The following is a 15514-nucleotide window of genomic DNA, read 5'->3' as shown; positions in this document are numbered from 1 at the left end:
TCGGAGGCTATTTTTGGGAGAAAGGTTCTACAGGCAGTGGTTCCTTCCATTTAAGCCTGCCTTGTCCCTCCCTTCATCCGTGTAGTTTAGCTTTGGTATTGGTATCCCACAAGTAATGGATGATCCGTGGACTGGATACACCTTACAAGAGAAAACATAATTTATGCTTACCTGATAAATTTATTTCTCTTGTGGTGTATCCAGTCCACGGCCCGCCCTGTCTTTTTAAGGCAGGTCTAAATTTTAATTTAAACTACAGTCACCACTGCACCCTATGGTTTCTCCTTTCTCGGCTTGTTTCGGTCGAATGACTGGATATGGCAGTTAGGGGAGGAGCTATATAGCAGCTCTGCTGTGGGTGGTCCTCTTGCAACTTCCTGTTGGGAAGGAGAATATCCCACAAGTAATGGATGATCCGTGGACTGGATACACCACAAGAGAAATAAATTTATCAGGTAAGCATAAATTATGTTTTTTTCTGGGACGAATAGTTTTATGGTTGGCGAAGTTCCACATTTCTCTCCAGGACTTATACACCAATATTGTTTTTTCTTAGCTGCAACTTTAAGTTTGTTAAACTTTGCAAAATTAAAAATGATGCAGTTATGTAAAATTATAAAGTCCCTGTACTGTCTTTTATAACATATGTTACAAAAAATTAGTTTTGTTATTGTTATAATTGTCTAACAACAACAAAAAACGGCAAAAAAGACAGCTGTTTGAATTCAATACAATAATTAAAATAATATGCATTATACAAAAAATGTATTGACATAGCTTCTATAGTTTAATAGTAAGTTTTTTTTTTTTCTTTCTTAATAAGGTAGATCGCAGACATGATGCAGATGTAGGCGTTCAGTGGGAGTCAGCTGGGCGTTCCAGGGGGGGTTACTCCAAGGGTTGCCCTGCAGGTTAGGTATAGGTTTTCAGCCATATTTGTCACCTTTTCAGTGGCAAGACTTTCCAGTGTGAGGCAGGTAGTGTAAGTTTAATAAAAATAACGTTCCTACACAGAACCCTTTTTTGTGAATGTACTGTTTGTGCTGTGCAGGAACACTTCAAATACAGCCCCCCGACCCACCACTGATAGTGCAAAAGTAGCGATGTAGGTGGACTTTTGCTGAAGCCCAGATCCCTATTATTTCCTATGGGAGACACATCGCCACTGATCTGCACTTTTGTGATTCAGCCCCCTTTTTTGGAATATATCAACAGACCGCTGGATGTTTTGAATATCGGGGCCATAGACTGCTATAAACACATGCACACATCTAAGTTCCTATAAGCCTACCTAGGCTTATTTTAAACAAAAGATAGCAAGAGAACAAAACAAAACAGGTGATAAAAGTAAACTGGAAAGTTGTTAAACATTGCATGCTCTTAATCATTAATGTTTAATTTTGACTTTACTGTCCTTTTAAAGGACTGTGTAAGAAATCCTGATGGCTCAGAGTTATTGCATAACTTTATAGGCTTAACTAATTCAAACATCAGTGCTTCTAACACATTGAAGTGCTTTAGAAATGTAAGTAAAAAATACCAGGCAAATTCTAATAGAGTGGAATGGAGGCTGCAGTAAATAATTTAGGTGCAAATAGTATCTGTCTTTCTGAAATGTATGTCTATAAATAATTTCTATTTTCTTTTTTTATATATACAGTGTTATACACTGGAATATCATAGAAATAATTATTAATCAGTATAAGATATACAGTGCCCTCCACTAATATTGGCACCCTTGGTAAATATGAGCAAAGAAGGCTGTGAAAATGTGTCTTTATTGTTTAAACTTTTGATCTTTTGTTGAAAAAATACACAAAATATACTCTGCTCTCATGGATATCAGACAATTGCAAACACAACACAGTTTTATAAAAAATAAAATAAATCTTTGTTAAATACAGTATATGTGGCACCCCTATGAATTCATAAGAGAAAAATATATTTGAAGTATATTCCCATTGATATTTTTTTTTTAGTACACCTGAGTGAGTAGGGACAGGAAATTGTTTAACCATGACTTCCTGATTCATAGGGTTATAAATATGAGGTAATATATAGGCCAAAAGCCCTTAGTCTTTCATCACAATGGGTAAGACCCAAGAATATAGCTGTGATGTGCGGCAAAAGGTGGTTGAGCTTCACAAAATGAGAAGAGGCTATAAGAAAATAGCAAAAGCTTTGAAAATGCCAATTTCCACCATCAGGGCATTAATTAAGAAGTTCCAGTCAACTTGAAATGTTATGAATCAACCTAGAAGAGGACGTGTGTCTATATTGTCTCAACGCAATGTGAAGAGGATGGTTTGAGCAGCAAAGTATCTACAAGGATCAAAGCTGAAGAATTGCAGAAGTTCATTGCATCTTGGGGTCAGAAAGTCTTCTACTCACTTTAGTAAACATAAGACCTAATATGTCACAGATTACAAGTGGATCGATATTTAACGTTCCCGACATGAAAATATTAATATTTTACATTCCAATGTTCTTTACATATCAGAATATGTAATTTTTATTCATAAATTAATATATATATATATATATATATATATATATATAAAGTCAAAGAGGGGATTGCATCTTCATACTGTTAGTAAGAGCCACGGTGCGCTGCAAATATTCCTCCAAATAGTATCCAAACAGCAGGCACTCACTGGACTTTATTGTAAAATATAAATACTTTATTGCATCAAGTTAAAACCGACAAACGTTTCGGCACTGCATTGTGCCTTTGTCAATGTCAAAAACAAATACACAATAGCACACAACCAGAGTGCAGCTCCACACCCCAGAACAAATCTCTATATACATATTAAAAACAACATATATATACTTCTCAATCACTCTCGAATTTTGCCGCCAAACCTCCGTAATGCACTCCAGGAGGTACACTACTGACGTCACGCTGACACGCTAATCGTGCCTAGCGTGATGACGCATGGCACGGCGTTGCCATAGCAACATCTAAGCGTCCGGCGGTGGAGAAATGGGGAATACCCGATGCTACTGTGCGCATGACAGTAAAAAGATATAGTGTTTTGAAGAAATGTTGCTAACGGCAACCAATAATCACAATAGTCAGCGAGATCACAGACTCACCGGGTATTCCCTAGCAGGAGGCAGCAGTACTTAAAATCACTTTTGAGAGGATGGTCGATGTACACAGGTTTCAGCGCCAATTAAAATTGAGAGACCATTTTAGAGAACAAGAATATTCTCCTGAACCATTCAAAAAGAAATCTACATACGAACCACCCCACACTCATGCTTCCATCAGGAATTACACTAGAATACTCACACAAAGTGTTAATGAAGCTTCTAATGTAGCCCCCTACCCTAATTTGACCAAGGGTGAAAGAGATGCTCTTATTGGGTTAAGTAATGATAGATCAGTCATAGTCCGCCCTGCGGACAAGGGTGGTTCTATCGTGGTGCTTGACTATACAGATTATAGACAAGAAGCCCTTAGACAGCTGTCTGACACAACAACATATGTAAAACTTAAAGGGAATCCCACACAGGTATATAAAGCTGCTATTGATAATTTTTTACAATGCAGTTTGGAAGCAGGATTTATCAATGAAAAAGAACTAAACTTTCTGATCACTGAACACCCAATAGTCCCTGTGCTCTATCTACTGCCTAAGGTTCACAAGACGCTAGTGAACCCCCCGGGCAGACCTATCGTTTCTGCCCGAGGATCGGTTTTGACTAACCTTGCCATCTACATTGACTCTTTCCTACAGATTGTTGTTAAAAATACTAGGGCTTATCTACAGGATTCCCCTAGTCTACTCAGGACATTATCTGGTTTTTCTAATTTGCAATATGATGACATTTTGGTAACCATGGATGTTGACAGCCTCTATACTGTCACCCCCCATATTGAGGGGGTGGAGGCTGTCAGATCCATGGTGACTGGCAATGAGTATTATGTGGGTCCCCCGATTGAATTCATTTGTGAACTGTTAATGATCTGTCTAGAGAAAAACTACTTTAAGTTTGAGGATTGTTATTATTTACAGAAAGCTGGCACGGCCATGGGGTCGAATGTGGCACCCACTTACGCCAACATCTATATGGCATGGTACGAGCAAGAACTCATGAAGCCGTTTGAACACTCGCAAGTGATTTATTACACTCGCTATATCGATGATGTGTTCCTTGTATGGCGAGGGGGTGAGCCATCATTGCGGGAGTGGGTGTCACATTTGAACCTCATGGTCAGTCCTATACGATTCAAGCTTGAATTCAGTCTTGAGGGTGTGAATTTTCTAGACCTCAATGTTTTTAAGGTGAATGACTCGGGCAACCTAAGGTTTGGTACCAAGTGGTACACTAAACCAACCGATAGAAATTCATTGTTACATGCCAGCAGCTTTCACCCTAAACACCAGAAAAAGGGTATTCTCACCTCCCAACTCACTAGAGCACTGAGAAACAATAGCGAGACACCCCTGCAGAAGATTCAAGTTAAGGAGATGGGTGAGAAATTGAAAAGGAGAGGCTATCCTATGAAAGAAATCTTGGACACCCAAAGGAAACTACTGGGGCCAGATACACAAACGGATACTGGTATTCGCAACAAGGACACATCAAAGCAACTCAACTTGATTACCACATTCACACCTGGATGTGAACGCATATCTAATGCTGCACGTCGCCACTGGCCTGTGGTTGGTATTGACCCCTCCTTACCATTTCAGAATATGACAGCACCTAGGTTGGTGTATCGGAGATCCAGGAATCTGAGGGACATTCTCGTTAAATCTGATCCTGTGAATCACTACAAAACAGAGTCCTGGTTGAAATCATCAAGAAAAGGATGCTTCCCCTGTGGGAGCTGCACCACATGCAACAGCATGCGTAAAGGAGACTCCTTTCAGCATCCCCATAAGAATCAGCGGTATAAAATAAATCATCGATTGAGCTGTACAAGTACGCATGTGGTTTACATGCTCACCTGTCCGTGTGCCCTGGTGTACATTGGAAAGACAATCACCTCTTTTCGAGACCGGATGGCAAACCATCGTTTTGCGATCCGAGAAGCATTAAAAAATGGAGAATCAGACCAACCCGTGGCACGCCACTGTGCATTACTGAAACACCCGGTGTCCAGCATTAGATCCATGCTTATAGATCATATCCCACCTAACCCAAGGGGAGGGGATAGAGGCAAAACATTACTCCAACGTGAGAGCCGATGGATCTTTAAACTGGATACTCTGGCCCCAAAGGGACTTAACACCACCCTGGATTTTAGCCCTTTCTATTAAACACTACAGATCACTAGTATCTATGTCTTCCAAGTATCGTAGTAGAGGGTGTCCGCTTATTTGACATATACATTTTACCATACTCCAAGTTGCCTGAAGTAGGTTAGGGCTCTATAATTTGTATTCATTTTATAGTGGTTCTTTATGGGTGGACTAGGATGTCACTTAAATAGGATAACTCTGGGCTGCAGGTGTAGCAACATTTCCATATATGTGTATTTTTTACACTATTGGTTTAATAATAGTATGCTAATAATGTGATATATACGCTTATTTGCCCGGCTAGTGCTGTCCTTAGTCCATGCATTTACTACCCTGTCAGCATTGTGTACCATGGTCCAAATGATTTTAAGTACTGCTGCCTCCTGCTAGGGAATACCCGGTGAGTCTGTGATCTCGCTGACTATTGTGATTATTGGTTGCCGTTAGCAACATTTCTTCAAAACACTATATCTTTTTACTGTCATGCGCACAGTAGCATCGGGTATTCCCCATTTCTCCACCGCCGGACGCTTAGACGTTGCTATGGCAACGCTGTGCCATGCGTCATCACGCTAGGCACGATTAGCGTGTCAGCGTGACGTCAGTAGTGTACCTCCTGGAGTGCATTACGGAGGTTTGGCGGCAAAATTCGAGAGTGATTGAGAAGTATATATATGTTGTTTTTAATATGTATATAGAGATTTGTTCTGGGGTGTGGAGCTGCACTCTGGTTGTGTGCTATTGTGTATTTGTTTTTGACATTGACAAAGGCACAATGCAGTGCCGAAACGTTTGTCGGTTTTAACTTGATGCAATAAAGTATTTATATTTTACAATAAAGTCCAGTGAGTGCCTGCTGTTTGGATACTATTTGGAGGAATATTTGCAGCGCACCGTGGCTCTTACTAACAGTATGAAGATGCAATCCCCTCTTTGACTTTGTGTTTTTGCCTTTTGGTATTTGGGATTAGCACTCCCCTTGGATATAACACAGTGAACTGTGGACTTTGTATTAATTCAGCTGTGCAACTACCCTGGAAAACATTGTTTGTTTTACATTTGCTACATTGTTTTTAACTTTGTGTAATCCTCTGTTTTATCTACTTCACATGGCGGAGGCAGCTGCTAATATGGATACTATACAACATGATGAGGACTTCAATATGGACTCCCTAGCATTCACTGATGATGATGCGGATAGGATCTTGATCTCAGATGACACTGGAGAGTTGGGAGGTGAGATACCCATTAACATTTATCATAAGATATTAAACCTTCGTAGGAAAGAGGTGGATTACCACCTCCATGCAGTATTTTTATCTGGATATTTTAGAAAGAAATTTATCCCCAGGGGGTTCAGGGTTAAGAACATTCCAACCCTGGGGAGACAAAATGTGGAGTTCTGCAGACGATGGTGTTCAATTCTCAATAAATGTTCATATGACCTTATGCTTTTGGTTATTGAGGAGGTCAGTAGATTAGAAATAAAGATCAAAATAGAATTGGACGCCATCAAACTCCACGTCTTGGAAAATGACACCAGCCAGGAGTGGGTGAGCAAATTGGATGGCATGGTGAGCAAATACCGCAGTGATTTGATAGCTTTCAAAAATAAAAAATTGAACAATGTGGAGAGTGATTACAGGGAACGGCGGGTATACAAATGGCTGTATGGTAAAGATGAGTTGCCATACAGGCGACGTAGAAATCTTAGATCTAAGAACACCCTTAGCATTGTTGACAGCAGTGGAGGTGATTCCTCTGGTGCTGAGACCACTTCGGAGGTCCCAGCACTAAGGGAGAACACACAACAGACACAATCTTCTTCCTCTTTTTTAGGGGTCAGCACGAGGTCCAATATGAAACCACCAATACACAGTACTACCAAAAGAAATCAAAAAGAGGTAGGACACGGAGGGGGGGGGCCACAAATCAAAATCAGAAACAAACAAAGAAGAAACAAATATAGTATTTAATCTTAGCAGCAGACCATTAAGTGAGGCTGAAATAAAGTTGCTTAACCGAGGTCTATCCTTTGTGCCAACCCCACATGTAGACACTTTTGAGAGGATGGTCGATGTACACAGGTTTCAGCGCCAATTAAAATTGAGAGACCATTTTAGAGAACAAGAATATTCTCCTGAACCATTCAAAAAGAAATCTACATACGAACCACCCCACACTCATGCTTCCATCAGGAATTACACTAGAATACTCACACAAAGTGTTAATGAAGCTTCTAATGTAGCCCCCTACCCTAATTTGACCAAGGGTGAAAGAGATGCTCTTATTGGGTTAAGTAATGATAGATCAGTCATAGTCCGCCCTGCGGACAAGGGTGGTTCTATCGTGGTGCTTGACTATACAGATTATAGACAAGAAGCCCTTAGACAGCTGTCTGACACAACAACATATGTAAAACTTAAAGGGAATCCCACACAGGTATATAAAGCTGCTATTGATAATTTTTTACAATGCAGTTTGGAAGCAGGATTTATCAATGAAAAAGAACTAAACTTTCTGATCACTGAACACCCAATAGTCCCTGTGCTCTATCTACTGCCTAAGGTTCACAAGACGCTAGTGAACCCCCCGGGCAGACCTATCGTTTCTGCCCGAGGATCGGTTTTGACTAACCTTGCCATCTACATTGACTCTTTCCTACAGATTGTTGTTAAAAATACTAGGGCTTATCTACAGGATTCCCCTAGTCTACTCAGGACATTATCTGGTTTTTCTAATTTGCAATATGATGACATTTTGGTAACCATGGATGTTGACAGCCTCTATACTGTCATCCCCCATATTGAGGGGGTGGAGGCTGTCAGATCCATGGTGACTGGCAATGAGTATTATGTGGGTCCCCCGATTGAATTCATTTGTGAACTGTTAATGATCTGTCTAGAGAAAAACTACTTTAAGTTTGAGGATTGTTATTATTTACAGAAAGCTGGCACGGCCATGGGGTCGAATGTGGCACCCACTTACGCCAACATCTATATGGCATGGTACGAGCAAGAACTCATGAAGCCGTTTGAACACTCGCAAGTGATTTATTACACTCGCTATATCGATGATGTGTTCCTTGTATGGCGAGGGGGTGAGCCATCATTGCGGGAGTGGGTGTCACATTTGAACCTCATGGTCAGTCCTATACGATTCAAGCTTGAATTCAGTCTTGAGGGTGTGAATTTTCTAGACCTCAATGTTTTTAAGGTGAATGACTCGGGCAACCTAAGGTTTGGTACCAAGTTGTACACTAAACCAACCGATAGAAATTCATTGTTACATGCCAGCAGCTTTCACCCTAAACACCAGAAAAAGGGTATTCTCACCTCCCAACTCACTAGAGCACTGAGAAACAATAGCGAGACACCCCTGCAGAAGATTCAAGTTAAGGAGATGGGTGAGAAATTGAAAAGGAGAGGCTATCCTATGAAAGAAATCTTGGACACCCAAAGGAAACTACTGGGGCCAGATACACAAACGGATACTGGTATTCGCAACAAGGACACATCAAAGCAACTCAACTTGATTACCACATTCACACCTGGATGTGAACGCATATCTAATGCTGCACGTCGCCACTGGCCTGTGGTTGGTATTGACCCCTCCTTACCATTTCAGAATATGACAGCACCTAGGTTGGTGTATCGGAGATCCAGGAATCTGAGGGACATTCTCGTTAAATCTGATCCTGTGAATCACTACAAAACAGAGTCCTGGTTGAAATCATCAAGAAAAGGATGCTTCCCCTGTGGGAGCTGCACCACATGCAACAGCATGCGTAAAGGAGACTCCTTTCAGCATCCCCATAAGAATCAGCGGTATAAAATAAATCATCGCTTGAGCTGTACAAGTACGCATGTGGTTTACATGCTCACCTGTCCGTGTGCCCTGGTGTACATTGGAAAGACAATCACCTCTTTTCGAGACCGGATGGCAAACCATCGTTTTGCGATCCGAGAAGCATTAAAAAATGGAGAATCAGACCAACCCGTGGCACGCCACTGTGCATTACTGAAACACCCGGTGTCCAGCATTAGATCCATGCTTATAGATCATATCCCACCTAACCCAAGGGGAGGGGATAGAGGCAAAACATTACTCCAACGTGAGAGCCGATGGATCTTTAAACTGGATACTCTGGCCCCAAAGGGACTTAACACCACCCTGGATTTTAGCCCTTTCTATTAAACACTACAGATCACTAGTATCTATGTCTTCCAAGTATCGTAGTAGAGGGTGTCCGCTTATTTGACATATACATTTTACCATACTCCAAGTTGCCTGAAGTAGGTTAGGGCTCTATAATTTGTATTCATTTTATAGTGGTTCTTTATGGGTGGACTAGGATGTCACTTAAATAGGATAACTCTGGGCTGCAGGTGTAGCAACATTTCCATATATGTGTATTTTTTACACTATTGGTTTAATAATAGTATGCTAATAATGTGATATATACGCTTATTTGCCCGGCTAGTGCTGTCCTTAGTCCATGCATTTACTACCCTGTCAGCATTGTGTACCATGGTCCAAATGATTTTAAGTACTGCTGCCTCCTGCTAGGGAATACCCGGTGAGTCTGTGATCTCGCTGACTATTGTGATTATTGGTTGCCGTTAGCAACATTTCTTCAAAACACTATATCTTTTTACTGTCATGCGCACAGTAGCATCGGGTATTCCCCATTTCTCCACCGCCGGACGCTTAGACGTTGCTATGGCAACGCCGTGCCATGCGTCATCACGCTAGGCACGATTAGCGTGTCAGCGTGACGTCAGTAGTGTACCTCCTGGAGTGCATTACGGAGGTTTGGCGGCAAAATTCGAGAGTGATTGAGAAGTATATATATGTTGTTTTTAATATGTATATAGAGATTTGTTCTGGGGTGTGGAGCTGCACTCTGGTTGTGTGCTATTGTGTATTTGTTTTTGACATTGACAAAGGCACAATGCAGTGCCGAAACGTTTGTCGGTTTTAACTTGATGCAATAAAGTATTTATATTTTACAATAAAGTCCAGTGAGTGCCTGCTGTTTGGATACTATATATATATATATATATATATAGTCCACTGCATTCGCCTGTTCTCCCCCTCTCTCTCAGAGTGGCAGTTATCTATCGCCCCCCCCTGGACCAACTTCCCAATTTCTTGACAACTTTTCTGCCTGGCTTCCTTACTTTCTCTCTACAAATACACCTACTCTAAGTTTGGGGGACTTCAACATCCCCATTGACAACCCATCTGCCCCTGCTGCCTCTAAACTTCTCTCACTCACTAACTCCTTCGGCCTCTCGCAATCCACCCTATTGATCTGGTATTCTCCTATCTCTGCTCTCTCTCTGATGTTGCCTGTCGCCCATTTCCTATCTCAGACCACCATCTGCTCACCTTTAATCTTAATATACAAGCTAAACCTACTTCTCCCCCTTGCCCCCACACCTGTAGAAACCTGCACACTGTGGACCCTCCCCAACTCTCCAACCTTATTCAAATACACCTCCCCACACTTCCACAATATCCTGCCCTGACCTTGCTATAAGTCACTATAACAACGCTCTCTCCTCTGCACTTGGCACTCTTGCTCCGCCCCAAGTTCACAAAGACCCACGTCGTCAGCTCCAGCTCTGGCAATCCCAGCAAACAAGCCACCTACAAAAATGCTCCCACACTGCTGATTGTGCCTGGAGGAAATCACGCTCTGAACCTGATTTCATGCACTGTAAGTTAATTCTTTACTTTTACACCTCTGCCCTTCACTGAGCTAAGCAAACCTACTTCTCTTCTCTTATATCCACACACTCCTCAAACCCTAAAAGACTCTTCTCCATTTTCAACGTCTCCTCTACCTGCCTACACCCCCCCCCCCCCTCATCTGCATTCAGTGCATTCAGTGCTCAAGACCTGGCTGACTACTTTTTCAATAAAACACTTACCCTTCAAAGAAACATCCCAACACATGCCTGCAATCTCCAAACTTTGCTCCAAGTCTCCCCCTCTGCCTCTCTCTCCGCCCCCCTCCCAAACACTGAGATTGAAGTGGCTTCCCTATTGCCTTCCTCACACCTTACTACCTTCCTACTTGACCTTATTCCTTCACATCTAATATCTTCTCTGCCTCCTACACTCACATATTCAACCTATCCCTTTCTACCGGCTCATTTCCTGCCTCCTTTAAACATGCAAAGTTCACCCCCATCCTCATAAAACCCTCCCTTGGCCCTAACTCTCCTGCAAACTATCGCCCCATATCACTGCTCCCGCTGGCTTCAAAAATCCTTGAAAACTAGTTTTCAATCACCTAACCCACTTCCTGTCCTCCAACTCATTGCTCGACCCCCTGCAATCTGGCTTCCGTCCCCAACACTGAAATGAGACTGCCCTCACCAAGTTTACCAATGATCTCCTTCTGCTAAAAACAAAGGCTACTACTATATACTCATCTTACTTGACCTCTCTGCTGCCTTTAACACTGATGACCATCCCCTTCTCCTACGGACTCTCAGCTCTCTTGGGCTCTGTGGCACTGCCCTCTTCTGAATTCACTCGTATCTCTCTAACAGATCCTTCTCCGTCTCTTTTGCTGGTGACTCCTCCTCTCTATTGTCTGTTGGAGTACCTCAAGGCTCTGTCTTGGGTCCTCTACTCTTCTCTATTTACACTTCTTCACTGGGTAAACTTATCAACAGCTATGGCTTCAACTATCACCTCTATGCTAATGATACCCAGATCTACCTTTCCACCCCTGCACTCTCTCCTTCTGTCAATTCTCACATCAGCGACTGCTTATCTGGCATTTCCTCCTGGATGGCCTCTCCAAGACCAAACTACTTCTAATCCCCCTCTCAAACTGTACTCAAGTTTCTAATTTTTCCATCACTGTTGGCGACACCACTATCTCCCCATCACCCCAAGTCCGCTGCCTTGGAGTCACACTTGACTCAAATCTGTCCTTCATTCCCCACATCCAATTGCTCTCTTCATCTTGCCGCAACCACCTATGCAATATTTCCCAAATTCGTCCATTTCTGAGTGCTGAAACCACTAAACAGCTAATCCACTCCCTGGTAATTTCCCGACTTGACTACTGTAATAACCTACTAACTGGCCTCCCCTTCTCCCGCCTCTCTCCCCTTCAATCCATCCTAAATGCATCTGCCAGGCTAATCCACCTCTCTCAATGCTCTGTTTCTGCTGCACCTCTCTGTTAGTCCCTTCACTGGCTCCCCATTCACAGCAGAGTTAAATTCAAACTTTTCACCCTGACCTACAAAGCCATCACCAATGCTGCCCCACTCTACCTGTCCTCACTCATCAACAAATATACTCCAGCCCGCCCCCTAAGATCCAACAATGACCTGCTCCTTGCGTCCTCTACCATCACCTCCTCTCATGGTAGACTACAGGACTTCTCTCGTGCGGCACCAACCCTTTGGAACGCACTTCCTCAAGCTGTCAGACTTTCACCTAACTTCTCCTCCTTTAAACGTTCCCTAAAGACCTTTTTGTTCAGGGAAGCTTATCACCCGACTCATTAAAGGGACACTGTACCCAAATTTTTTCTTTCGTGATTCAGATTGAGCATGAAATTTTAAGCAACTTTCTAATTTACTCCTATTATCAAATTTTCTTCATTCTCTTGGTATCTTTATTTGAAATGCATGAATGTAAGTTTAGATGCTGGCCCATTTTTGGTGAACAACCTGGGTTGTCCTTGCTGATTGGTGGATAAATTCATCCACCAATAAAAAAGTGCTGTCCAGAGTACTGAAACCAAAAAAAGCTTAGATGCCTTCTTTTTCAAATAAAGATAGCAAGAGTATGAAGAAAAATTGATAATAGGAGTAAATTATAAAGTTGCTTAAAATTGCATGCTCTTTCTGAATTGCAAAAGAAAAAATTTGGGTTCAGTGTCCCTTTAACAAATGAACTTCCCTTACCTAACAGTTGCCCTTATCTATCTCCTCACTAATATCATTCACACATTTGCAGTCCCTATCTCCTGCTTCCTATCCTCCTACCCATCTAGATTGTAAGTTCCCACAGGAATAGGACCCTCAATTCCCCCTGTATTTGTCTGTAAAATTTTGTCTTTTATTGTATTGTTTCTCCATTGTACTTTTATCCTGGTACCCATGGGCAGCGCTGCGGAATCTGTTGGCGCTTTATAAATAAAGAAGAATAATAATAATTATTATTATTATCTTTCTATCTATCTCTCTATCTCTCTCTATCTCTCTCTCTCTCTCTCTCTCTCTCTCTCTCTCTCTCTCTCTCTATATATATATATATAAATGACATTTTAGTACAATAACAATATATATTTATACCTACAGTATCATGATCATATAAAGGTATAGATATTATATAGATATATTGGAACTTAGATCACAATGGTATTAGGTGTACTTTAGCCCCTTTATACTGTTATTGTTAATTGTAAATCCATTAATAATTACTGCAATCTATGAGTAGTACATGGCTGTTGAGGCCAAATTAGCTTTAAGGCTCTGTTGTTAATAAGTATATCTTAATATAATGTTCCTACAATACATATGAAATAGATAATGCTCATAAAAAAATAACAACAGGGTTAATACAACTTAATATTTAACATCTAACAAATGGTGTCTACGTCCCTTTAAGACAAGTAAACCAAAGATGTTAATCTGTAGAATCTTATGTTGATTATCGATCTGGTGTGCGCCTGTGCACACAGAGGCCTCTATTTATCAAGCTGTCTACTTTCTGGCATTCGCCGGCACCAATACGCTCGCCTAAGCTCGCCTAACATCGCCGCCGCGGACCTGAATACGTTCGCCAAAATTTATCAAGAAAACTGTCAAAAAGCCGCGCACCAAGTATGGTGCGATGAGCAGTGGACTGTTGTTAACTGACAGTCATCGATCTCGCTGCTCATCGGCTTATTCACAGCTTTCTTGCTACCCTGTCACTAAGCACCCACACTAAACTATACTGTTTACCCCCTAAACCGCCGCTCCCGGAGCCCCCCGCAACTATAATAAAGTTATTAACCCCTAAACAGCTGCTCCCGGACCCGCCGCAACTATTATAAATATTTTAACCCCTAAACCGCCGCTCCCGGACCCCGCCGCAACTATTATAAATATATTAACCCCTAAACTGCCGCTCCCGGACCCCGCCGCCACCTACATTATACCTATTGACCCCTAATCTGCCACCCACTATACCACCGCCACCTACATAAAGTTATTAACCCCTATCCTGCAGATCCCGGACCCCGCCGCAACTAAATAAATTGTTTAACCCCTAAACCGCCGCTCCCGTAGCCCACAGCCACCTACATTATATATATTAACCCCTATCCTGCCCCCCTACACCGCCGCCACTATAATAAAGTTATTAACCCCTAAACCTAAGTCTAACCCTAACCCTAACCCCCCCTAACTTAAATATAATTTAAATAAATCTAAATAAATATTACTGGTAGGGTTGGGTGTGTGGGTGGTGGGTTTTAATGTTGAGGGGGTTGTATTTCTTTTTTTCCAGGTAAAAGAGCTGATTACTTTGGGGCAATGCCCCGCAAAAGGCCCTTTTAAGGGCTATTTGTAATTTAGTGTAGGGTAGGGAATTTTATTATTTTGGGGGGCTTTTTTATTTTTTTATTTTATTAGGGGGCTTAGATTAGGTGTAATTAGTTTTAAAATTCTTGTCATTTTTTTATTTTCTGTAATTTAGTGTTTTTTGTACTTTAGTTAATTTTATTTAATTGTAATTAGTTTTATTTAATTGTAGTTAATTTATGTAATTATTTTAATGATAGTGTAGTGTTAGGTGTAATTGTAACTTAGGTTAGGATTTATTTTACAGGTAATTTTGTATTTATTTTAGCTAGGTAGTTATTAAATAGTTAATAACTATTTAATAACTATTGTACCTAGTTAAAATAAATACAAAGTTGCCTGTAAAATAAAAATAAACCCTAAGATAGCTACAATGTAACTATTAGTTATATTGTAGCTAGCTTATGGTTTATTTTACAGGTAAGTATTTAGTTTTAAATAGGAATTATTTAGTTAATAATAGTAATATTTATTTAGATTTATTTAAATTATATTTAAGTTAGGGGGGGTTAGGGTTAGACTTAGGTTTAGGGGTTAATAACTTTATTATAGTGGCGGCCGTATAGGGGGCGGCAGATTAGGGTTTAATAGGTATAATATAGGTGGCAGCGGGGTCCGGGAGCGGTGGTTTAGGGGTTAATATATTTA

This window comes from Bombina bombina, chromosome 2 (genome assembly GCF_027579735.1).
Source record: "Bombina bombina isolate aBomBom1 chromosome 2, aBomBom1.pri, whole genome shotgun sequence".
NCBI lineage: Eukaryota > Metazoa > Chordata > Amphibia > Anura > Bombinatoridae > Bombina > Bombina bombina.
This window is presented reverse-complemented; position numbering follows the sequence as displayed.